The sequence below is a fragment of the Dipodomys merriami genome, unplaced genomic scaffold (genome assembly GCF_024711535.1).
Source record: "Dipodomys merriami isolate MVZ:Mamm:240054 unplaced genomic scaffold, mDipMer1.0.p SCAF_49, whole genome shotgun sequence".
In the NCBI taxonomy this organism is placed as follows: domain Eukaryota; kingdom Metazoa; phylum Chordata; class Mammalia; order Rodentia; family Heteromyidae; genus Dipodomys; species Dipodomys merriami.
In genome coordinates this window covers 4,972,824-4,998,898 of record NW_027206057.1, presented here as the reverse complement: position 1 = coordinate 4,998,898, position 26,075 = coordinate 4,972,824, and the positions used below count along the sequence as shown (strand labels likewise).

General features: G+C 34.1%; 1 long non-coding RNA gene across 2 annotated transcripts in view; it reads left to right on the top strand.

Annotated features, from left to right (window-relative positions):
• LOC138809291 (uncharacterized) overlaps positions 1-26,075 on the top strand; it is a 73,317-nt gene that overhangs the window by 6,550 nt on the left and 40,692 nt on the right. For both annotated transcript variants that reach the window (XR_011366776.1, XR_011366775.1), the window contains exon 2: positions 8,907-8,974. This is a non-coding gene — a long non-coding RNA (uncharacterized lncRNA). The remainder of the gene's footprint in view (positions 1-8,906; positions 8,975-26,075) is intronic.

Below are 26,075 nucleotides of genomic sequence, written 5' to 3'. Positions count from 1 at the left end.
AAAAAAAAAAAAAAAAGAACAGTTAAAATGGATTTTTTTAAAAACCCTCTAGTTTAAAAAGACTTTCCTCTTTTTGATAGAACTCTTAAAGACCTCCTAACTTCAGAAATACTTACCTAAGCACAAATGAGCACATCATAAGGCAAGCTGCTACAAAACTAACTAAGAAGTAAATACTAATATATGAAATAATAAGGCTAGAACAATTCTTTGCTTTGTTGGTATATTCAACCCTCCTTTCCTCTTTCATGCAGCTCTTAAAATTGCTCATTCTTCACTAATTCTTCCCTAAAGTCCTAAGTATATCCTCTTTGGCTGTCAAATTATAATGACTTCTTACCTACTGTGTTTCACCATCCACTCTTTTAGCAACTTCAAGGCATAAATATAAGCATATTTACATTTACTCATTCATTATTCATTTGACTTTTTTATTCACTTTGGGTATAACAGCAGTGCTTTCACAGGAAAATTTTTCTTTAAGGTGGTTTCTAACTTTTCTATGTGAAGAATTGTAAATTGTATCTCATAATGACTTAGATAAAATAAATTATTTGTGTGGACTGTGGAATGCAAAGAATTCAGAGAATGGCTTATTAGCTATGGAAGATGCTTAGGGAGACAACAGTAACTATTGCTAAAATGTTATCTCATGAAGTGTGGCAATAGTACTAAAACATTGCAAATAAGAGGAAAGTGTTGGTGTGGTGAAACTAACTGGCCAAAAAACCAAGCAAGAAAGCAAACATTCAAGCAACCAAACAACCAAATGACAAAGAAACTTTTACAGTTGTCGGAGATTATGTACCATATAAAACTGTATGCCTTAGAGAAGCCTATTGACAAGAGTCTAGTATCTAGATACCTACTGACATACTGTATATCTCTATTATATCACCAATATACTGTAGATAAGAATTTCTGTAATCCTTGTTTAAGAATAAAAACCAGCAATCCCACTTTTGGGCCTTTCCCAAACAATCACAAACAAGGCCATACTAAAGCTATCAGCACAATTATGTTTATCGCAGCATTATTCACGATAGCTATGCTATGGAACCAACCCAGATGCTCCTTAGTAGATGAATGGATCTAGAAAATTTGGTATATATCTATAATGGAATTCTATGCCTCCATCAGAAAGAAGACACTGCCCCATTTGTTAGAAAATAGAAAGACATGGAAAACGTTATATTAAGTGAAGTAAGCTAGACGCAAAGAAGCATAGGTCCCATGGGTTCCCTTATTTGCAATAACTAGTATATGTCTAGGACAAACAGAAAAGATCAAAAGCTATGTGCATATGACCATATAAGATGATGCTAAGCGAAATGAACCCCAAGATAGGGACAAAAGGAGTTTTATCTTTCTTGCTGTTGTTTTTAATGTTCTTATAATGTGCTATGTGATTTTTTTGTATCTTTTGTATGTTCTTCCTTCATGGTAAACCCCTGTTTACACTGTATTTGATTCCAGTGCCTTGCATCTTGTATATACATTTTTCTAGTTTGGGGAGTAGAAGGGAAATAATAAAATGCTGAAAGAAGGATAAAGGTTGACCCAATGTAACAATGAGATGTATAAGATACTATGTTGAAAACGAACTTTACAACTTTGTGGGGGTAGGGAGGAGTAATTGGAGGAGTGTAGGGTTGGGGGGGGATGGGATGTTAGGGGAAAAACAAAAGAGGGGGTAAAAATGCTTGATAGGAGATGTACTCATTACCTTACTCATGTAACTGTAACCCCTCTGTACAGTATATTTGATAAATATATATTAAAAAAGAAATAATACTATATAACATCTTAGTTAAATATAAATGACTATACCTTTATTTTTAAAACTTTAATATACAGAAAACACTAGGTGATTTCAAATTTAGTTGTTTCATATGAAAAAATAGGTATGGAGTATTTATAAACTTTTCATGGCTATGATAGAGAAAAATGAATGTTCAAAGCCCAAGAACTTGAGCTGCATTTGTCTGTGGTTAATTTCTTTCTTCTACTTGACTTCCAATAGAGCCCGTTTTCTTTGCTTTTAGTACCTTCAATATTGCCACTGTTTGCTGATTTTCCTTCATCTCTCAGACTGTGAAACCTTTCATGTATTAGCATTTAAGAGTTTCTGCACTTTTCTTCTCTTTCAACATATATTTTCCTTTGATGATCTCATTAACTATTATGTTAGATTCCTACCAAGTGTGTATCTACCACTGTTTCTTTGAACACATGACTCAGATTGCATGATAATATTTGATTTTGTCTAGCATAACCAAATAATATATTCTCTTTAGAAACTTGTTCTTACTGACAAATCTCATCATCTGTTGCTTACTGTATTTTACCTATTGATCACATAAAAGTCTTTAAAGCTGTATTTGACTTCTTTCTTCACTACTCTCCATAGGCTAATTTAGACAAATCACATTAATTTTTACATTAAAAGTAAGTCCTTGGGACTGCTGTAGAGCTCAAAGGATAGATTTTATTTTTATTTTTTTTATTTTTTTATTTTTTGCCTACCAAACAAAAAGTCCTTAGTTTGAACCCCAGAACTATTTAAAACAATTCCATTCCTGCATTCCGTGCTTATGGTGTTGTTTGAAGCTAAGGAAACTAATGTGATTATCATGAGAATTTATATAGGTAGACATAAAGATATGATATTGTAACTACTGAGATCAGTAAGAAAGTGTATGCTGACAGAAGAAGAAAATATACAGTATATTTGTTATCCTTTTACTATATAGCAGATAATTTCACATGCTTGAAACCTTTATTGATCAGTGTTCATACTACTGGTTATCTGTAGCCACATTCTGGGTTTCTGTCATGAAGTATGTTTCTTAATGGAAATTTCTGAACCTGTTCAATGCTTACTAAATCTGCATTCTCTATGCAGATACATTTGACATACTACCTAAGAACTATACAAGAAATGTTTCCTTCTGGTTCTGATGTCACAATCTTCCCATTTCTATTTGCAGCTCTCCTTGCTAAATCTCATACTTGGCCAATGGATGTTGGATTGCAATGATCTGATAAACACTATTTTGCATTCAAATTTTCCTATTTATCTTTATCTAGGATATATGATTTCTAAGTTATTAATCAACTCCCTTAGCTACAAAAATCTATTGTGGAATGGATAAGATTCTGAACTCAGTGCAAACTAATGAAAACTAAATATGAAACAGATACAATTTGCACAGGTGTGGTTCATGCTAACTCTAATTCCAAGCAACTGAACTGTCAAGTGAACTTGAAAAGTACTCTCTGATTTTAAATATAATTTGCTCTCTATTCATTACATTGAATTTTTTAATTTTCCTACTGATCACTTGCTTAGTATTTTCTTTACTTGTTTTTTCTCTTTTGGTCATTCTTATTTGGCTCTCAGTTTGAAGTTTGAGAGTAGAGTTTTACTTGCTACTATGCTCTTTGATATTGACATGGCACCACAAAGACGGAATTCATGACAAACTTCAATTTACAACAGTTGTAAGTCATATTAATCACTTACTGTTGTTAAAAACATGCTTCTACATGTGACAATTAATAATTTACCTTCACTGCAATGCCTAGAAAAATGCATCAATAAGCAAAGTAAGCCAGACCCAAAGAAACATAGATTACATGGTTTCCCTCATTTCTTGTAACTCGAATGTTTCCATAAATCTACAAGTAAACACACTGGATGGTAAAAGTTAAAAAATATGGTTGGACATGATAAATTATACACAACTCTAGACATTCACACAGTGTGATCAAAGGAGAACATTTGTAGGAGAGGATCACAAAGGCTCAGTAGCTATGAGAATATAATTATATAAGGTGATGCTAATCGAAATGAACTCCAAGAAATTGAAGCAAGAGGTTTTTTTTTCTCTCTCTTTTTTTTTTGTTAGCTGGGCATTGGTGGCTCACACTTGTAATCCTAGATACTCAAGGGGCTGAGATCTGAGAATTGCAGTTCAAAGCCAGCCCAGGCAGGAAAAGTCTGTGAGACTCTTATCTCCAATTAACCACCAGAAAACTGGAAGTGGTGCTGTGGCTTAAGTAGTAGAGTGCCTGCCTTGAACTGAGGGACAGTGCCCAGGCTCAGAGTTCAAGCCCCAAGACGGACAAGGAAAAAAAAGTTTATTGGTTGTGTTTACTAATTTTTCCTTTGTCTCTGTTTTTGTTTTCTGTACCTTTTGTCTTGTATGTAAGTTTATCTGTTTGAGGGAGGGAAAGGGGGAGCACAGAAATTGTACAACAAAGGGTAAACAAATGCAGCACTGATACTCAATAAACATTATGTTTAAAATGAACTATGCACCTTGTTGGGGAAAGGGGTCAGGATGGAAAAACTGGAGGAAACAAGGGTAGAGGAGACACTGTTCAAAACAAAATATATTCATTGTCTGACTTATGTAACTATAATCCTCTGTAGATAACTTTTATAATACAACAAAAATATTTTGAAGAGATTAACAAAAGAAAGTTCTAAGTTTACTGTGTGAAAAAATATTTTAAAGAGATTAACAAAAGAAAGTTCTAAGTTTACTGTGTGACTGTTTCTCCACACCACAGGAAAGCTTCTAAAGACATTTTCATAGATGGTTGAATTGTTTTTTAATAAAAGAGAAGACAATGACATCTAATAAGAAGTGAAAATTAGGAGAGTTAAAGGTAGAATTAGTAATTGCAAATAAGGGAAACCGAGATGTACAAGACATTATGATGAAAAATGAACTGTACAATTTTGGCCAGGGTGGTGAGAGGTTGGGAAGGGAGGAGCGGCAGGGGTGAGGGGAAGATGGGAAGGGATGGGAAGGGGAAACAAAGGAGGAGGCTACAATGCTTGATAAGAAATGTACTCATTATCTTGCTCATGTAATTGTAACCCCTCTGTATGGTACTTTCACAATAAAAAATATATATTTAAAAAAGATAGAATTAGAACCTACTTACTGCACATACAATGTGAATTTATGTTCACCAACAATACTAGAATATATATAAAGGTAACATTTTATGGTTTGATATATGGCTTTATGGTTTAACAATATTTATTGAACCAAAGGGTAATCTTTATTTGCTTATTATGTAAAATTCAGAAATTCAAAACAGACAAAAGAAATTAAAGATTTCAAAAATGCTATGGTCCAACACAGAAATAACAGTAAAAAAATCCATTATGATATAGCCTATAATAGGTTAATCATAGCTTATTAATAAGGACATATAAATGGAATGCAATCCAGATCTTGGTAACACTTAATTTTTTTCTATTGTGAAAATACCATGCAGAGGGTTTACAATTACATGGGCAAGGTAATGAGTACATTTCTTATCAAGCATTGTTGCCTCCTCCTTTTTTCCCCTTTCCATTCCTTCCCACCTCCTCCCCACACTCCCTCCACCCCCCACACTAACCCCCTGGCCAAAGTTGTAAAATTCCTTTCGATGTAACGACTTGTACATCTCATTGTTGCAATGAGTCCACCTGTATCCCTATTTAAATGATTTGTTTTTTCCCTTCCACTCCACAAATTATACCAACATCAAATACAATGAAAGCAGGGGTTCTACCGTGGGGGAGGGACATACAAACCAACAAAGAAATATCTTATAAATATTTTAGAAACAATCGCAAGAAAGAAAAAACATTTGAATACATGTCTTAGCGTTCATTTCCTTAACATCAACTTATCTGACCTTTTCTGCTTGACTTAGACATATACTAGTTATTGCAAATAAGGGAAAATATGGGACCTATGCTTTTTTGGGCCTGGCTTACTTCACTTAATAGAATTTTTTCCAAGTGTTTCCATTTCCTAGCAAATGGGGCAATGTCATTCTTTCTGATGGAGGCATAGAATTACATTGTGTATATATACCACATTTTCTTAATCCATTCATCTACTGAGTGGCATCTGGGTTGGTTCCATATCCTAGCTATGGTAAATAATGCTACAATAAACATAGTTGTGCTGGTAGCTTTAGTGTGGTCTTGTTTGTGATCATTTGGGTAAATTTCCAAAAGTGGGGTTACATTATTTTAAGAAGCAATTATTATTCCAAGGGAAAGAAGTAGGAAATAAATTTTGAGAAAATACAGGGATTTAGAAAACATAGAGTAGAAAATGCTGGAACTGAGAAATGAGCTAAAGTTGAGTATAGTTGATGGGTATACCAGACAAATGAAAAGTTCTGAGATTGAAAAAAAGTTTCTTATTAAGCAAGGAAGGATGCTATCTTGAATAGACTCATGCTGATAACATCAGAGTTAATGTTAGTGAAAACATGGACTAGAAGCTAAAGACTGATTAAGTAATTTATACATTAGAAAGAGAACTTCCATTTCTATATGGATTTGGCTTGGCAGGGAATAGAGTAGGCATATTAATACTATGGGAGAGGCTTTCTTATGAGTTTATGAAACATTTAATATTGTCTTAACTAATTAGTTCATGTGCTTTATGTATAACTATATTCTATCATATAAACCCATTCGTTTTATAAAGAAAAAATTTTGTCTCCCCACGACTATAAAATTTCAACTTTTTTGGATATTTTGGAACTGCATTTATATTGTGTCATTAGTTAAACTAATTAAATTCAAATTCAGGTACTGAGAACATACCCTGGTCACTGTCTGAGTTACTCTGTACAATGCCTTGAAAGTCAAATCCATTTTTGATTAGGTATATTGGGAGGTGAAAGTTTTTCAAAAAAATATTCAAATCATCCACACTGAAAAGCAGTGTGGTGGTTCATCCAAAAACCAAACATAGAACAACTCTGTGATTCAACAACTCTACTCTTTGGTCATTCATCCTGAAGACTACAAACCAGGATACATTAAATCCACCAGTACAACCATATTTTTTATATCACCATTCAGTATAGTGATACAGTATAGAGATTCACTATAGTGATCAGTCCAGAAGATATGGAATCATCCTAGGTGACTCTCAATGGACGAATGAATTGAGAAAATATGTTTTATATATACACAATGGAATTTTATTTGTCTATAAGGAAGAATGATATTGGATCATTTGTGAAGAAATGGAAGGACCTGGGAAAAATTATGCTAAATGAACGAAGTCAGGCCCAGAGGGACCAGTGTTGCATGTTTCTCATGAGGAAGCTGGAATTAGTTTATATGTAAGGAACTACCTTGGTGGTATGCAAATATACACAAATGTATTAACTGAAATATAGTAGATTTAGAGGAGAACTCAAACAATGTAATTCCTTAGAAAGGCAAAATCATAGTTCAACACAGTAAACACCAGAAAGTAGATATTTGAAATGGGTGAGATGGGGATCAAGGAGAAAAGAGTAGACATGTAAAGAGAAGGTGTGGGGAGATGCAGTAAAGAATGTGATGCATATCCTACAGAATTTAACCAACCTACATTTTTTGGGGGGTGGGGGTCAGTCGTGGGGTTTGAACTCTGGGCCTGGGCGCTATCCCTCAGCTCTTCAGCTCAAGGCTAGTGCTCACTCTACTACTTGAGCCACAGCATCACTTCCCCTACAGAATTTAAAAAAATAAGGGAAGAGGTTGTTTATGAGAATGTTGAGGGGTAACATGGGTTAAGATGCATGCAGAAAATGCTTTGTTGAATGGCACGTCTTTGGTGCAACTATTAAAGATAACAAAAATATAAAAAAGAAAATGACAATATAAAAAAGTTAAAATTCCTTCCCCTACTTTTGATACTTTCTTTCACTTATGCTCTTTCTCTAATATTTATTTGGACCAAGGAGAAACTTTTTACTTTTGAGCATTCATTTATATATTAAAGAATTATCCATAAATGATTATAATTGTTACTAGTATGTTATTTTATTTGATAAGTATTCTCTAAATTTATGTTGATGTTATAAATGAATAAATAAATATTTTATTAGTGTAAATTAGTTTTATGAAAGGGGTTCATTGTTATTTTTACATATGTAATGTACTTTGATCGGTTTAGTCTGTGTCTGTTTTTTCTAGCCTTCATCCTTCCTTTCCTCTCTTATTCAAGGCTTTTTAATAGATTTCATAACATTTTCATATATGTCACACATAATATATTTCAATAATATTCACCTTATCATCCTTCAATTAATAAATATTTATAAATAAGACAATTACTAGCTTTAGTGTATTTAGTGGGTCCTATCCAAACTTTCAGCATCTCTAGTTTCTTGACCTTCCTCTGTTCATAAACAATTCTAGAATTGACCAGGACATTTTAGTTTCAATGTCTCCCAAAATTTATATTGAACCAATAATGTCAAGAAGCTGTATTTTATTACCAATAAAGGTAATCATAGGTAAAAAAGCCATCACATCATATTTGTTAAGTTTCAAGATGCTTTTAAGTCATCATATAGTTTTACATTTCTCATTACAATTAGAACCTTCAAGTAATGTTATGATTGTAAGTGTTACTTTAGACCTTATTATTACCTGCTACTTAGAAGAAATGTAGCTTACTTTAACAACTGAAGTTTCTAGAGTAAAGATGTAAGGATGGATGGTAGGTGCTTTATAGAAAGGGTTGACAAACATTCAGTGTTTTATTACAACATAGTTTGAAACTATAAATAATAATTTTAGGTGAAAAATATTTGTAGGGGAATTTGCAGCCCTATAAAAAGATACTGTAGAAAAACTAAATAGATATATGACAGATTGTTTCACTGACGACTGCTGTGGCCATGCTTGTATTTACTGTATGAGCATAGTTTATGGTGGGAAAGTTATATTCTCTATGTTTGGAAATACATAGAATCATAAAAATGTAATGGTTAGTTTAACCTATAAAGAATTTTCTAATCAGTTAGTTCCTGACAGAAGGTGGAAATTGTCCCTTAAAAAAGATTTATTTTATTCCTCTCTCTTTAATTTTCAGAGCTCAGCAATGCTTTGAAGATGCTGGAGAGAACTTGATAAAATTTCACAGCATAGTCTAGAAGTGATGTGAGTAAAAAACAAATCAAGGAAAAACAAAACTGTTCGCAAGTGCTTCTCCATTTTATTAATTCATTCCTTGTTTATTGTGGAAAAGATGGAAATTATTATAAAAGAACTTAATTTATGGATTGAGTTAGCAATTCAAGCTCCATGGTAACATGAAAAAAATTGATAAAGTAATTAAATAGAACATTTATAGTGTTCTGAATAATTTAGTTGTCTGGTAATTATTAGTAATGATTATAGAGTGATATAAACAACTGTGTGGCTCAAATGCATGATTATGTACAATATACGCCAAGCTGGCACTTACTGAACATATTATGCTGATTTTACAGGCAATTAATAAACACTCTCGCCATGCAGCTGTGCTGAAAGCTCTAAATAATTCACTAGAAGGCGTGTGTGTGCCTCAGCTAGATACTTTACATTGTGCTAAACCATGTAGGTGAAGCCATTAATAGTAGCTAAATGAAATTTAGCTACTTCTGCAGCAAAAATTAAATATTTTATTGACATATATAATTGAAAATGTTATGAGTACAATATAGCTATTCAATAATTTTGTAAAAATGTATAAAGATTGGGTCAGTATAATCAGTATTTACATCTTTGTTAGCCATTTGTCATATTTTGTGCTAGGAAACTTGAAAATCCTCTCTTCTGGTTCTTTATAAAATGTGTAATAACTTCTTGTGAATTACTAATATTCCCATTCTGCTGTGGGATATTCAAATTATTTCTTTGGTGTAACTAAATTTTGATACCTACTATCCAACCTCTGCTAAAAAGAGCTTCCGTAGAAGCAATCCTACTCTTCTCCATCCGGTTTTAAAGCTGCATTTTAATATCTATGTTGAGCATTCTGTCACAATTATAGTAAAATGTTCAATATCCTTTATGTTTTACAAGAATGGAGTACATATTATTTACATTGTTAAAATGGTAGTAAATGTGACCTGTTGAAAACTAACAAGTTGTTATTTATACAAAACTTCTAAATGGATCTCCTAGACAGTCTTTACTTTGTTGCTGTTTTTGCTTCCTTTTTATTTTGTCTTGCTTATTTATTTACCTGTCTTTGGGAGGGTAAAGGTGTGGGAGGGGACACAGAAATGGTGGGACACAAGCTGAACAAATGCAGCAGTAGTACTCACTAGACACTATGTTGGAAAGGAACTATACAATTTCTGGGTGGGAACAGGAGGGAAATACTTGGCAGAGAGCAAGGGAAGGGGTAACATTGTTCAAAAAGTATACTCTTCATGTGTCTATTGGCCATTCTTATTTCTCCTTCAGAGAAGTCTCTCTTTAAGTCTTTAGCCCATTTATTAATGGGGCGGTTGTTTATTTGAGGATTTATTTTTGGAGGATTTAATTTTTAAGTCTAAGTCTTAGATATGAGGCTCTTGTCAATTGTATGGCTTGTGAAAATCTTCTCCCAGGCCCTGGGCTTTCTATCGATCTTGCTAACTATGTCATTTGCCATGCAGAAGATCTGCAGTTTCATGAAATCCCATCTGTGGAACCTTTCTTTGATTTGTTGTGTTTCTGGGTCTTTATTAAGAAAATTTTGGCCTGTGTCAAGGAGCCCTAAAGTTTCTCCTATTCCTTCCTGTAATGTTTTCATGGTGTCTGCTTTGACTTCGAGGTCTTTGATCCATTTGGAGTTGATTCTGGTGCAGGATGATATATAAGGATCTAACTTTAGTTTTCTACAGGTGTTTAACCATTTTTGCCAGCATCATTTGCTGAAAGGGCTGTCTTTCTTTCATTCTATTTCTTTGGCTCCCTTGTTGAAGATTAAGTGGCTATAGGTCTGTGGGTTCATTTCTGGGTCTTCAGTTCTACTCCATCGAAATGCTTAACTTCTCTAGCCATAAAAGAAATGCACATCAAGTCAGGTGCCAGTGGCTCACACCTGTAATGCTAACGACTCAGGCGGCTGAGATCTGAGGATCACGATTCAAAGCCAGCCTAGGCAGGAAAGTCTGTGAGACCCTTATCTCCAATAAACCACCAGAAAAACAGAAGTGGCGCTGTAGCTCAAGTGGTAGAATGCTTGCCTTTAGCTGAAGATTTGAAGGACAGCTCCCAGGCTGAGTTCAAGCCCCATGACTGACCAAAAAAAAAAAAAAAAAAAAGAAAAGAAAAGAAAAAAGAAATGCAAATCAAAACAACATTGAGATTCCACTTCACCCCAGTTAGAATGGCTATAATCAAGAACTCTAATAACAACAGATGCTGGAAGGGATGTGGCCATAGGGAACCCCACTGCACTGTTGGTGGGAGTGTAAACTTGTTCAACCATTCTAGAAGTATGGAAGTTCCTCACAAGACTCCACATAGAGGTCTCTTATGAGCCAGTAATCCCAATTCTATTCATTTACTCCAATGATCACAAAGAAGGCTATACTTAAACTACCAGCACAACTATGTTTATTGTAGCATTATTCACCATAGCTAAGATATGGAACCAACCCAGACGCCCCTCAGTAGATGAATGGATCAAAAATGTGTGTGTGTGTGTGTGTGTGTGTGTGTGTGTGTGTGAATTCTATGTCTCCACCAGAAAGAATGGCACCACCTCATTTGTTAGGAAATGGAAAGACATGGAAAAATCATATTAAGTAAAGTAAGTCAGACCCAAAGAAATATAGGTCCTATGGTTTTCCTTATTTGCAATAATTAGTATATGTCTAGGATAATTTTTATCAGATGAGCAGGAAAGCTCAAAAGCTATGTACATAGGACTATATGAGATGTCTAAGTGAAATGAACCCCAAGATATAGACACAAGAGGTTTTTTCTTTGTTGTTTTTAATGAACTATGTGTTTTTTCTTTGTTTCTTCTGTATGTTATTCCTCCTATTGTATTGTTGTCACTGTATCTGATTTTGGTACTTTACAACTTTGGGGGGGGGAGTGGGAGAGTTAGGGGAGGGAAGGGATAGTGGGAGAAAAACAAAGGAGGGGGGTATAATAAGAAATGTACTCATTACCTTACTGATCTACATCTTTACAAGAAAATAAAATTAAAAAAATTAGGCATCAGAAAAAAATACACTCTTTATCTGATTACATAATTGTAACCCCTATGTATATCACCTTCATAATAATAAAAATGCATGAAAATGAAACAATAAGCCACTAGAATAATATCTTTTAGTAGATATACCAAGGGGATTCAATTCAATGTCAATTTATGAGTACAATGCCTCTTAATCAATGCCACTCTTTTCTTGCTTCTCCCCAATTCCTGGACTTCTTATATAGTCAATCCCTAAGTTGTATCTATAACATTTTGAACATATTTAATTTTGTTTATCTCTCCTTATCTACCATTGTTACTCACTCTTAGCTACCACCCTGTGTCAACTATAATAGAGCTTCTTTACATGATTTTATTACTGTTTACACACATTATTGTTCACTCAGGTTTATTGAGAAATATAACACAATTGCCTACTATTTAGATTTAGGAAACTGATAAGAAGAATGGAAGAATTTTGTCAATTAAAAACTTCTTTGAAATGAGCTTATATAGTGTGTGCAATCCCTTCTATGTAAACTGAACTTTTGTAGCTGTGTATACACCCTTGTGTGTCAACTATAGTCTATGTAGGTGTGTATACTCCTTTGTGTATTAAGTATGAGCTATGGAGTGTGTCCACTGATTTGTGTGTCCACTATGAGCTTATAGAATGGGGTAGACTCTCTTGTGTGTCATCTTTCCTGTGTGAAAAGCATACTTAGCATGACCTTTGCTTTAATGAAGCTCAGAACAATTGGACCTACAGCTTGCTTTGAAAAATTACTCTAGGTATTTGAAAATTAATAACCTCTTCTAACTTGAGATTCAAATACATTATTTTACATTTTACTTTATGGTATCTCCTAAAATTTATGAATGGATATTAATTTTAACATATATGTTTCTAAACTTATTTATCTTACTTTAAATGTTCCCTTAATTTGGTGGTCCTGAGGTTTAAATTTAGTACTTCATGATTGGTAAGAAATAGTGTATCACTTCAAGCATACCTTGGTAGTTTTCACCATAGTAATTTTTAAACAAATAGGATGTTGTGCTTTTGAGTAACATAGCCTCACACTGTGATCTTCCTACACCTACCTCTTAAGTAGTTGGGATTATATATATCACCATTACATCACCATTATATCACCATTACACCATTACATCTTTGGGATCATATCCTGGCTAACTTGTTGATTATCCTGACCTCAAACTACTATCCTTCTATCTCCACTTACCAAGTAGCTGATTATAAGCATGACCCACTGAACCCAGCCTAAATTTTTATTTTAAACTATCAATTACATTTTTATGTATTTTTCATGTGTCACCTGAGGTTTGCAGTACATAGATTGTGTGATGGAAAATATTCAGTTAATATTCAGATGTGTTTTCAACTGATATGAAGCCTGGATGCATCAAGTATATATGCTATTTAATGTGAATCAGTAAGAAGAAAATGAACAGAAAACAACCTTGAATTCCTAAAACATAATCTGAGCTCTACATTCAAGAGATGCTCCTGCTTTGAAGGTAATACTTAATGGTAAAGACCATGACGTTAAACCTCCTTTATGAGATATTGTAAATGCTCCAGTATAAATAACAAAATAGAAGAATCAAACTCATTGTGATGCAAATATAAATTTAAGAATTATTTTCAAGCCTAAGATCATGCATTGGAAGTAGTGGATAACTAATGCCTGGGGACATAGTAAGGTACTAGAATATGATACAAAAGATTAAATAAAGATACTGCCAAAGAAAATAAAACCTTTCGATCAATAATAAAACCTCAAGCAAGCAAAATAGTATCTTAATGTACTTAAAAGTGAACCTACTACACGATTCCTATGATCTTCTGAAGTATATTTAGTATATACAAATACATAAGTTGTATGTCTTAATTTACTAAAACAAACACTATCTTGCAGGTAATACAGGTGTCAGGAAACCAACACCAACATTAACATAAAACTTTCAGTTATCTCTCCTGGGGGGTGAGGGGAGGTGCGCACACACACACACACATACACACACACACACACACACACACACACACACACACACAGAGAGAAACAGACAGACATAGACAGAGACACAGAGACAGACAGAAACAGAGACAGACAGAGGAGAAGGGAAAGAAACAGAGAGAGGGAGAGGAAGGGTGAGAGGGTGACAAGGAAAGGGTCATAGGGAAAGGGTGAGAGGGAGGGAGTGACATGGAGAAGAAAAGGGAGAGGGGAAGGAAAAGAGAGAATGAGAGAATCAATACTCACGTCTGAGCTGATAATATGTATTTTTATCAAATGTTCCAGAAATATTGAAGAATACTTGAGTATCAATAAATAGCTCCTTAAGTACCTCCTTTATTCTGGTCTCATACATATATTCTTCTTTTGTAAAATTCAGAGAATACTAGATACCTCAAGTACGTTGACAGACTGGTCATGAGTGTCTCATTGACTAATATGAAGTGGCCTTCCCTGTTGTTTTCAGGTTTGTTTTGCTTATTCAGTATATTTGGTTTATTTCAGCAGACAGTACTGGTATGAGCAAGTTCAAATATTCAGTTGTTATTTATCTCACACAGGGAATCCTCCAATCATTTATCACTGAGGTATATTATCTTAATACCCTCACTACACTAGCGGCCAATCCGTTGAATATAGATCAGGGTTATATATTTATAAATATGTTATAAATGGGTATACTAAAAGTAGCATACCTATGAGTCCTGATATAAGACTTGCTAATAAAGAATTGTTTTTTCTGGTTTTAAGTTCTGCTATTGATAATCAAAAGACAAAATCATTGTTGTTAAGTTACCTATCTTCTTGTGGGTTTTTAAATGGCTTGTCAGGATTGTCTAGAATCCCAGGACTAGGATATTTTCACCCCCGCCCCCACCATTGCTAGCTGACAAGTACACTGCCACTGTTTATGCATGGTAGAAGGATATAGCTGGAACCTAGGTTAAAACTAGAATACAATCATCAAACAACCACCTATGATCCAAATGTAGGAGCTCACCACAGAATCTGCTAGTCCCTTGATCTTCCATTTCCTAGCTTCCAGAACTGTGATCAAAAGACATTTGTGGTACAAAAGTCAACGAGTCTATGGTGTAGTTAGATATAGCAGCCTCAAAGTAAGACAAATGCTATCAATATAGTGTGTGGGTGTGGTCATGTATATGTGCTTCCTCGATGACTTTTCTGCATGTGCACAATTTAAAAACATAATTATATATGTATTTGTTTATTGATGCCATTACTAGGGCTTGAACTAAAGGCCTGTCTCTTAGTCTTTTGGCTCTCTTCGGCCACTTTACTACTTGAGCCACAGTTCATAACCCTACTCATGGATTCTTGATGGTTAATTGGAGATGAGACTTTCATAGACTTTTTTTTGCTCAGTCTGGCTTTGAGTCCATGAGACTCTTATCTCCAATAAACCACTCAGAAAACCAGAAGTGATGTTGTGGCTCTAGTGGTAGGGCACTTGCCTTGAGCTGAGGAGTTAAGGGACAGCACCCAGGCCCAGAGTTCAAGCCCCATGACTGTCAAAAATAAATACATTAATAAATAAAATAAAATATCAATGTCAATTTGGTTCAAATTTTGCATAGAACTCAGGATCATTTCTTATATAACACATAACTTCCAACATTATTATCCATGGTCTCCTTTATACATAGAACTCTACTTTACTAATATACTATTCTCTGGGATTATTTTACTATAAGAACCCAACTTTTCATCTGACTAATTCATTGTTTTTACTTTACATATAAATTTTTGAATGCTATCTCTAATTTTTTGGAATTTGCTTAAAAATTGTTTCATTTATGAGGATTTCTGCCAAAATTGGATGCTGCTAAGTATATATGATGGTGTCACTCACAGAAACAAAATACTATAAAACAGTAATAAGTCTTCAACGATAACATTTGAAAACCTTGGAAATGGTCAGTAAGGATTACTTAATTATGTTTGTGACAAATATCTTTCATCTGTAATGTAATTAAGAAGATTGGTGATCTTAGGGTATTCTCTATTTTTATTTTTATTTTTTTTGGTGGCAGGGGCATACTGGAGTTCTAACTCCTAGCTTTGTGTTCTCTTGGCTTGTTTGCTAGCCTGGCGCTCTTACTATTTGAGTGACACCTCTAGCTCTGCTTCTCAGATGTGCTTTTAAATTTTTTTAATGTGGAATCTCATGGAATTTTTTGCCCAAGTTGGCTTCTAACCATTATCGTCCAGATCTCAACCTGAACCTCTAGCATACAATTGTTTTCTAATTTTTGTATTTGTTAGACTTTATGGTGGAGACCTAAAAGTGTGGCTGATGTCTTCTTTAAAAATTTTTTTTTGCTGGTCCTGGAGCTTGAACTCAGGACCTGGACACTGACTATGAGCCTCTCTGTGCTCAAGGCTAGCACTCTACCACTTGAGCCATAGAGCCACTTCCAGCTTTTTCTATTTATGTGGTGTGAAGAACAAACCCAGGGCTTCATGCACTCTATCGCTAAGCCATATTCCCAGCCCCAGCGATGTCTTCTTTACATGCTGGCATAGGTAAGGACAGGATGCTAGCATCCTGTTATAAAATATAATGAACAACAACAACTTCTGGGAGCACTGGGCAATATGACAAATTCTGATAATAGCAATGTTTGCTGGGTAAAAAGAGAACTACTAGTTCAAAGAATGCTATGGATGGAATATTTGTGTTGTGGCCAAATTTATCCGCCTGCAGGATGATGCTTTTAAAAAAATTAATGGTTTAGTTTTTTATTATTCAATTAACAAAACTTTTAGCTGTTACTTTTGGTTATGGGGTCCTAATAAATTACAGAGACCCTAAAATTACTAATACTTGAGAAAGTTTAATATGCTTTGAAGTAATCAATCTAATTATGCACTAGATAGTAGTTGAATCCTATGTGGCAAGTTCTGTTCCAAGTTCTGATACACAGTGATAAAAATAACAATCATGGTTGCTGGCTCCATAGATTTTACTACCCAGTATAGGATTTTGCCAAGTTGTTAATCTATGACAAGACACTAAAAGTATATGAGTTACACTGAACACACAGGGAATTCTACCTACCATTTATATGCCTTTTTAATACCTGCAATCTATTGTCACTACTGACTTTTTTTCTTTTTACTACATTTATTTATGTCAACATTGTTGCTGGGCAACACTGGAAGACAGATGGTGTCTCCTACATCCTTTGGCAATCTTTTCTGTGGCCTACATCCATTCATGACAACTGTACTCAAGTCTTGGGATTAATATTAACTGCTGATGGCTTAGAAATCCTTTCTTTTATTCTTCTTCCTAAGTCCACACTATTAAAAGCAATCCACGTTTCACTTTTTTCTCTATTCATGTTATTCATTTATTAAATATCCATTTTCTGAACAATTGCATTTTAGAAAATAATTCAAAGGCATGAATAATGTAACATCAGTAGGAATATGTTGTGTACACACAGTCTTATAGTCAGAATATTATGAAAAATGCTTGGGAAAGTTTTATATTGTGCAATGGCATTTTTTTCCTCTATCTCCATTTGTATGTGCGAAATACCCATTTTGTTATCATTCATTCTTCAACCACCTATCTTTGGTAAGTCCCTTTGAAACCCATCTGATCTCCTCTTTCTTTCTTTTATGTATACTATCTTCACATTTTTTCATTTTGCAAACTGCTTTAACCAATTCTCTGTTTTCTCTTTTTTTAATTTTATTGTAAAGGTAATGTAAAGAAGGGTTACAGTGACATAAATGTAGTAATGAATACATTCCTTTTTGAAAGTGTTAATTCTTCTCTACTTTTCTCCCAATTCTCCCCTCCAAACCCCTATTTCCCTACAAGTTGTAAATTCATTTTCAACATAGTGTCTATTGAGTATCACTGCTACATTAGTTCATCCTTTGCCCCACCACTTCTGTGGTTCCCCCTTAGCTTCCCCCCAAAATATAAACTTCCTTGCTTTTGTTTGTTTGTTTTCCCCATTTTATATTCACACTTTTGTAGTCTAAGGTTTTTTTCCAGGTTAGAATTCTATAAAAATTTATTCTGTTCCTCCTTGTATCTCTCAATCCATAGTCAAGATCCATAGTTCATGGTGAATTTAGTTACATCCTTTCTCTTAAATCTTATCTACTTTATCATTGCATTGCAAATATCTTTGCATGTAGATTTAGATTCCAGGTTTTCTTGCTTTTTCCTCATCTTGCATTTTTTATCTAGTGATAGCAATGATAGTGTAAAGCCTGATAATCCAATGCAGGGATCCTCTGAATCTTTTTCGCATGGAATTCACTGAGATTGTGAGGACTTTCCTTTGCAGTTCCATATCTCACACTACTCAATACTGACTCATCCTCCTATAGTCCCCTGATGTTGATCCACAATGAGTATTCTGTACATAAAACCCTATCCCAATGTGTATTTTCAGAGAAGAGAACTGACAGTAAATAACATTCAAGAATTGAACATTGAAGTCCATTCTTTATTTCAAGATTAGGGATTTGGGAACATATCAGTAAAGAGAACATCAGATGTGGAGGAAAATCTGGAAAATATAGTTGCTATAAGGAGAGATGATGGGGATTCAAAAAGTGAGAAAAGAACATGCGTGCCAAAAGTTGCTAGTCTATCAGGTGGGGCTGAGGAACCAGTAACTGGCTGGATTTGAAGTATGGTTGCTGACATTAGGAAGAACAGTTTCTGTGATAGAGCAGGTCTAATTTCCAAAGGAAGGGGATAAGTTCAGGGAAGTATTTTACTTTTTTTTTTTTTTTTTTGGTCGGTCGTGGGGCTTAAACTCTGGTCTGAGCACTGTCCGAGAGTGCTCTACCACTTGAGCCACAACGCCACTTCCAGTTTTCTGGTGGTTTATTGGAGATGAGTTTCACGGACTTTCCTGACTGGGCTGGCTTTGAATCATAATCCTCATTTCTTAGCCTCCTGAGTAGCTAGGATTACAGGCGTGAGTCACCGGCGCCCGGCTATATTTTACTTTAAAAAAATTTTAATTTTATGGGCTGGGAAGGTGGCTCAGTGGTAGAGTACTTGCCTTGCATGCATGAGGCCCTGGGTTCAATTCCTCAGCACCACATAAGCAGAAAAGGCCAGAAGTGGTGCTGTGGCTCAAGTGGTAGAGTGCTAGCCTTGGGCTGAAGAGCTGAGGGACAGCGCCCAGAGCCAGAGTTCAGGCCCACAACTGACCTACTACTACTACTACTACTAGTTTTATTATCAAGGTGATATACAGAGGGGGTAGTGAGTGCATTTCTTGTTGAACTTGTATGAAGAAAACAAAAGTACTTTTGTATGCTGTTTGCAAAAAAAAAAAAAAAAAAAACCACAACAACTTTAGAGAGAGACAAAAGGATACAGGCTACAGGAGAAAATGGAACCTAGCAGGATTAAAAAGAAGACGGTTAATATATTGTAAAGGAGGCCAGACAGTCTATGGGTAACTAGATGCTGATATATAAAAATAGCATTGAAAGTAGATTAATTCTGTTACACATATTTTTTAGGTGACAGTGAAAGGTGAGATATTCCAGGATCTTTCAATCTTTCTTTTAGAATCTCCAGCTCATTCTCTGATGATTTCTTTCTCTTCCTTTCTTTCTTCCTTTCTTTCTTCCTTTCTTTCTTCCTTTCTTCCTTCCTTCCTTTCTTCCTTTCTTCCTTTCTTCCTTTCTTCCTTTCTTCCTTTCTTCCTTTCTTCCTTTCTTTCTTTCTTTCTTTCTTTCTTTCTTTCTTTCTTTCTTTCTTTCTTTCTTTCTTTCTTTCTTTCTTTCTTTCTTTCTTTCTGAAAATACCGTACAGAGGGGCTACAATTACATGGGCAAAATAATGAGTCCATTTCTTATCAAGCATTGTTGCCTCCTCCTTTGTTTCCCCTTCCCATCCCTATCTAACCACCCCCCCCATCCCGCCAAAGAAGTAAAGTTGTTTTTGGACATAATGTCTTGTACATCTCATTGTTGCAATGGGTCCACCTGTATCCCTATTTAAAGAATTTGTTCTTTCCCTTCCCCTCCACAAATTATACCAACATTGAATACAGTGAAAACAGGGGTTATACCATGGGGGAGTGACATACAAACCAACAAAGAATTCATCTTTTAAATATGTTAGAAATGGCTATAATCAAGAACTCTGATAACAACAGATGGTGGAGGGGATGTGGACAGAAGGGAACCTTAATGCATTATTGGTGGGAGTGTAAACTTGTTCAGCCACATTGGAAAGCAGTATGGAGGTTTCTCAAAAGACTCCACATAGAGCTCCCTTATAACCCAGCAATCCCACTTTTGGGCATTTGCCCAAATGATCACAAACAAGACCATACTAAAGCTATTAGCACAACTATGTTTATTGCAGCATTATTTACCATAGCTAAGATATGGAACCAACCCAGATGCCCCTCAGTAGATGAATGGATCAAGAAAATGTGGTATATATACAGAATGGAATTCTATGCCTCCATCAGAAAAAATGACATTGCCCCATTTGTTAGGAAATGGAAAGACTTGGAAAAAATTATATTAAGTGAAGTAAGCCAGGCCCAAAGAAACATAGGTCCCATGGTTTCCCTTATTTGTAATTACTAGTATATCTCTGATGATTTCTTGAAAGATCATTTCAAAGTTCATTGACATATCCTCTTCTCATGGGTAAATGTATACCTACAAATGTATGATTTACTTTCTTTTACAACTGTATGTGCATATTTGCATTAAATGAATCTCCCTTTTGACTCATTTTGATTAACCTACCAAACACTCCTTATTGTGCAGATAGGACTTTTAATATAGAAAAAAATTGAGCATTACACATGATTGAATACTACATGAATGATGAAGTGAATGAATGAATGGTTAAATAAACTGGCCAATTTTCTCAGTCAGTTTCTTAATCAATGGTCTCTTTTATATCCCATGGTGTTAATCAAGAAAAAAATTTTGATTTTTTGGTTGCTAGTCTAAATCTGAGGACAGAGGAAAAGAAAAAGATCCAATTCTCATGATCCTTATCTGGATACTCAGAAGTGTGGCTCCGTGATATATTTTGTTTCTGGTCACTTTCTGTTATTAAAATAAAAAAAATTCCTACTTCCAATTTATTTATTTTTATTGTGAAAATACTGTACATAGGGGTTACAATTACATGGGCAAGATAATGAGTACATTTCTTATCAAGCATTGTAGCCTCCTCCTTGGTTTCCCCTTCCCATCCTTTCCCATCCTCCCCCCCCCCACCCAAGCCTCCCCCCACCCAAAGTTGTAAAGTTCATTTTCGACATAATGATTTGTATGTACATCTCATTGTTGCAATGGGTCACCTGTATCCCTGTTTAAATGATCTGTTTTTTCCCTTCCCCTCCACAAATTATACTGACATCAAATATAGTAAAAGCAGGGGTTATACTGTGGGGGAGGGACATACAAAGTAACAAAGAAATAATCTTATAAATGTGTTAGAAACAATCACATGAAAGAACAAAAAAACATTTGAATACATATCTTAGGGTTCCTTTCCCTAACATCAACTTATCTAACCTTTTCTGCTTGACTCAGACATATACTGGTTATTGCAAATAAGGGAAACCATGGGACCTATGTTTCTTTGGGCCTGGCTTACTTCACTTAGTATAATTTTTTCCAAGTCTTTCCATTTCCTAACAAATGGGACAATCTCCAATTTAATATACCTACTTTCCTTCACTTTCTTCAACTCTGTAGCTATCACAATTCTGTAGCTATTAAAAAACATGCATAATTTTTGGTATAAACTTGTGCCTTACTTTACCCTCTGCCTCCCCTTCCCCTAAGGGAACTCAATAAATAATGATTTTTTTATTCAAGATATTCTTTCTTAAAAATATTACTTGAAGTTTTTCCTCATAACCTTCAAGTCTTTATTTAGTTTCCACGTTTGATAACCTATCATTGTACTGAATCCTGAAAAGTGCCTTCTTACTTTTTACTCTAAATATTCCTTGTTATGCTTCAGCTGTCATTTATTCTCTAAGGTTTTCTCATTTGTTGTGATGCTGTTCATTATCTATTTCTCCATAATGTAAACCACACAAGGGTGAGATACTACTGTTCTTGTTTGATTGTTTATTGGCATTTCCCCAAAGCCTCGAATAGTACTAGAGTCAGAGCAGGTGCTCAAAGAAAGAGTTAGTAAATGTATTTGCAATTCCCATACACTTTAGTAGCAATTTCCTCCTCAAAACTTTTGAGTTTACTTGGGAAAATCTATAAGCTTATCCTTTTGTGCAAGTTTTTAGGCATTTTTTATTTTTTCTATTATTTAAAAGTAAAAGCCATTATAATTAAACAGAATTTATTTAATTGAAGAAGTAAGAATATACAAATTAAAGATACTTATTGATTAAATATTGCTTTGTTGTGTATATCTTATAATCCAATATGAGATTTCTGCTTTTATATTGGTTATAATTAACTATAAACAATAATGAAGAAGAAATGACAAGTAGCAAAAATTTTGCTGCATTGGAAGTAACTACTTGGGAAATTGTGCTGAACTGAGATCTGCAACCACTAGTTTTGTTCTCCAAGCTATTGGTTTTTTTTTTGTTTTTTTTTTGGGTCCAGTCATGGGGCCTGAACTCTGGGCCTGGGCGCTGTCCCTCAGCTCTTCAGCTCAAGGCTAGTGCTCTACCACTTGAGCTACAGTGCTACTTCTGGCTTTTTTCTTATGTGGTACTGAGGAATTGAACCAGGGCCTCAGGCATGCAAGGCAAGCGCTCTACCACTGAGCCAACTTCCCAGCCCTCTCCAAGCTATTGTAAGTGAAAAGTTAGCCCTGAGTATGTATCTCTGAACGTATTTTCATTTATATGGTTTACAACTTCATTCAAAAACTATCATCTAATTATTGTTTTATAATTTGATGTTGGACAAATAAGTACAACTAAAAATTCAGTGAATTAATAGAGCAAAGTAAGTAATACAAATCATTTTCTGTCTTCCTATTTTGATTGCAGATCTGCTATCATAAATATATTAAGCATGTATGAAAAGAGGATCAATTTGCAATAGTTTAACATAATGATATCAAATCAAATCCAAAACATAGCCCTTTTTTCCCTAGTCTGTTCTGAAGTACAGAAATGGATGAGAATGGAAAAGAACAAGAAAAAGCTATTTGATAAGGAGCCTGTCTAAAACAAGAAAATGACCTGAAGACACATGACACATGTTTGTGAGAAACAATGAGGTTCCCAGGAGATGAGTAGGAGAGGGTGAAAAGTGCAGAAAAAGGGTAAATTAGCCCCAAAATTATGATTCACTGGTCATCTACTTAATGAAGACATCCTAAGAGTCTTTGGTTGTTCTCTGGAATTAATTGGCTTTAGAGAAAGCCTGTGTTCTATTTCTCAGGAATCTTGTGCATATAATTATACACATGTAATTCTATGTGTTACTATTTTACCAGCTTTTTGAACAAAGCAGTAAATTCACTACCTTATGTCCTATACACTTTCTAAGTAGGATATCTTCTGTATACAAAAAAGAAAAACAACAAAAACACAGGTGAAAGAAATGCTCTATCTTTTCATAAAACATAAAATATTATTGTAACATCTGAATGTGTTATGGATGAAAGTGTATGCAGATAATTGCACATTGATTTAACATTACAATAATCAGAAGTTGTATCTGTTACTGCTCGGGTCTTATTTCTAGATAAATTCATCTCTTACTTCAAGTAATCAGTATTGACAAAGTTGTCTAAAAGTGAATTAAGCATTATTATTACCTGAACCTTACACATTCTAGCAGTTGAATGTATTTTATATTTTTGGTTATAATTAAGGAGCTTAAGCATTGTTGAATTATAGCCTCTGTATCATTGGCTCTTAAACAATATATGATATAGAGAATTGAATAACACTATAGTTTCTCCAAAATTTGTCTTAAGATTATTTTAGAGCAAGCCACATGTTAGATGCTTTCATTATGATAAGACTTTCTTTTTGCAGTTAACAAAAATCCTCATTAATTAAAGGCTTGGCTTTGGATTTCTGTTAATCAAAGTTTTACCATATCTTCCTTCCAATGCACCTTTGATGTTAATTGGAAATTTAATTTTTAATTTTTATACCTTTGTGACTATAACTATCCTCTTGAGATATTGATGTACTTTGAATTTTTAAAACATGCCATTAAATGATCATAAGCTGCCAAATATTATTCCTGACATGGGGAAAATTTTACTGAAGAGAAGAAATTTTCAAATAATGTGATTATTATTAGTCAATAAATAGTTTGGTTATAAACCAATAATATCATAAATAAGATAGCATTCCTTGTTTCATTTCCATTAGGCTTTTGAATACCTCATTTTCTTCTATGGTTTTTTCATAATAATTTTGATTTTTGGAAATAAGCTCCTATTTTTTTCATATTATCATTTTTTATTCCACTTTGAAAAGATTCGTTTGAACTTCAAGCACCAAACTCTGGCTATCAGTTCATTAAAAAGAACTGAGATCATGAAACAAATCAAATTATTCTGTCTTTGTTCTCTATTCATGCATGTGTTCTTTAAGATCTGTTCATAATTATTCCTTTGAAAAAGTAAATTACTGACACATGGCTTTTGTACTAAGTGACAGTGTATTTTTTTTAGTAAAATAAACAATCTATTGGGTCCTTTTACTCACTTTTCTCGAAAGGATGCATTATCCAGTGACAGTGGCATAACTTAAGAAGTTTGCTATGGCACAAGTAAGAACTTTGTGTGTAAATGAAAATGAACAGATGTGCCACAAAATTATCCACACTAAGTCTGGAAATCAAACATTAGCATTCTGGCTTCTTGTGGTCACTGTTTTTCTTTGTTCCATGAACATACATTCAACTTCTCAGATATTGTAATGTTGAAGTGATGGATGTATTTGTGTGTGCATTTGCTTATGCATTTAAAAGCATATTTAGAGATTTTTGAGTGTTAAAATTGCTTCATCTTTACCTTTGCTAATGATTTAATTAAAATCTCAATTAGAAAAATCCTTAAATACACCCTTCAACCTGAAAACATTAGTGTTAGGGTTATTGGTTTTAATCATCAAAATCATTTGAATAATTATTTCTCCTTGAAGGAAAAGACAGCAAAACCATTGTCAAGAAATAAAAAGTTGACCCCCAGTATCACAAAAACAAATGAATAAATAAGATGTAAATTACAGTGCTCTTCCCTAGCAGTTTCAAATATGATGCTCCGATACTGTTTTTATAGTTGGTTGTTATCCCATATTCTCAACAGAGGATGTATCAGCTACTTGTTTATATGTTTGGTGCTCAAGGATTGCACTCCATCAGGCATGAGTCCCCAGAACCTAGTTTGGAATTGTGCTTTTTTTTTTTTACTAGTTAAGAGTTTGATTATCTCTTTGCAAATTAAAAGAATTTAAACTATAGGCCAATATTACACTCACTACATCAAGAGATAAATTAAACAAAGTAAAATTAAATTAAACATTTAAGTTAGTGCCCCCTTGAAAAAAAAGAATATGGGGACATTAGATTTCCATTATTTTTAAAAAGTTGTGCAGGGTATACGGTGAAGATATATAGGATCATTTAAAATTCTTTCCAGTGAAAATCATTTATCACTTGTATGACTTAATTAGGAGTAGATTAGAAACTATGAAATAAATATTTGCCAAATGAATTCAGAAACCCAGGTGTTCTACATTTACCAAACACATGAATTATGCCTTGATGACTCTTGCTTCTCTGAAGAATGAAAAGATCTTTGTTTAAATATGTAAACAAAATTTTCTTGGAAACAAAGCAAAGTATCAACTTGCCATAGTGTTCTTTCTTGTTGTAAAGTAATACAGTGGTCAATAGCTAAAGATTTTAATTATTCTTTAAATTAGTATGGTATACACACATATATGTATATATTCTATATATGTGTATATATGGAATGATTTAAAAGTTAAAGGGAAATGAAAATTTTTTACCAGTTACTGTCTTTTTTTTGGGGGGG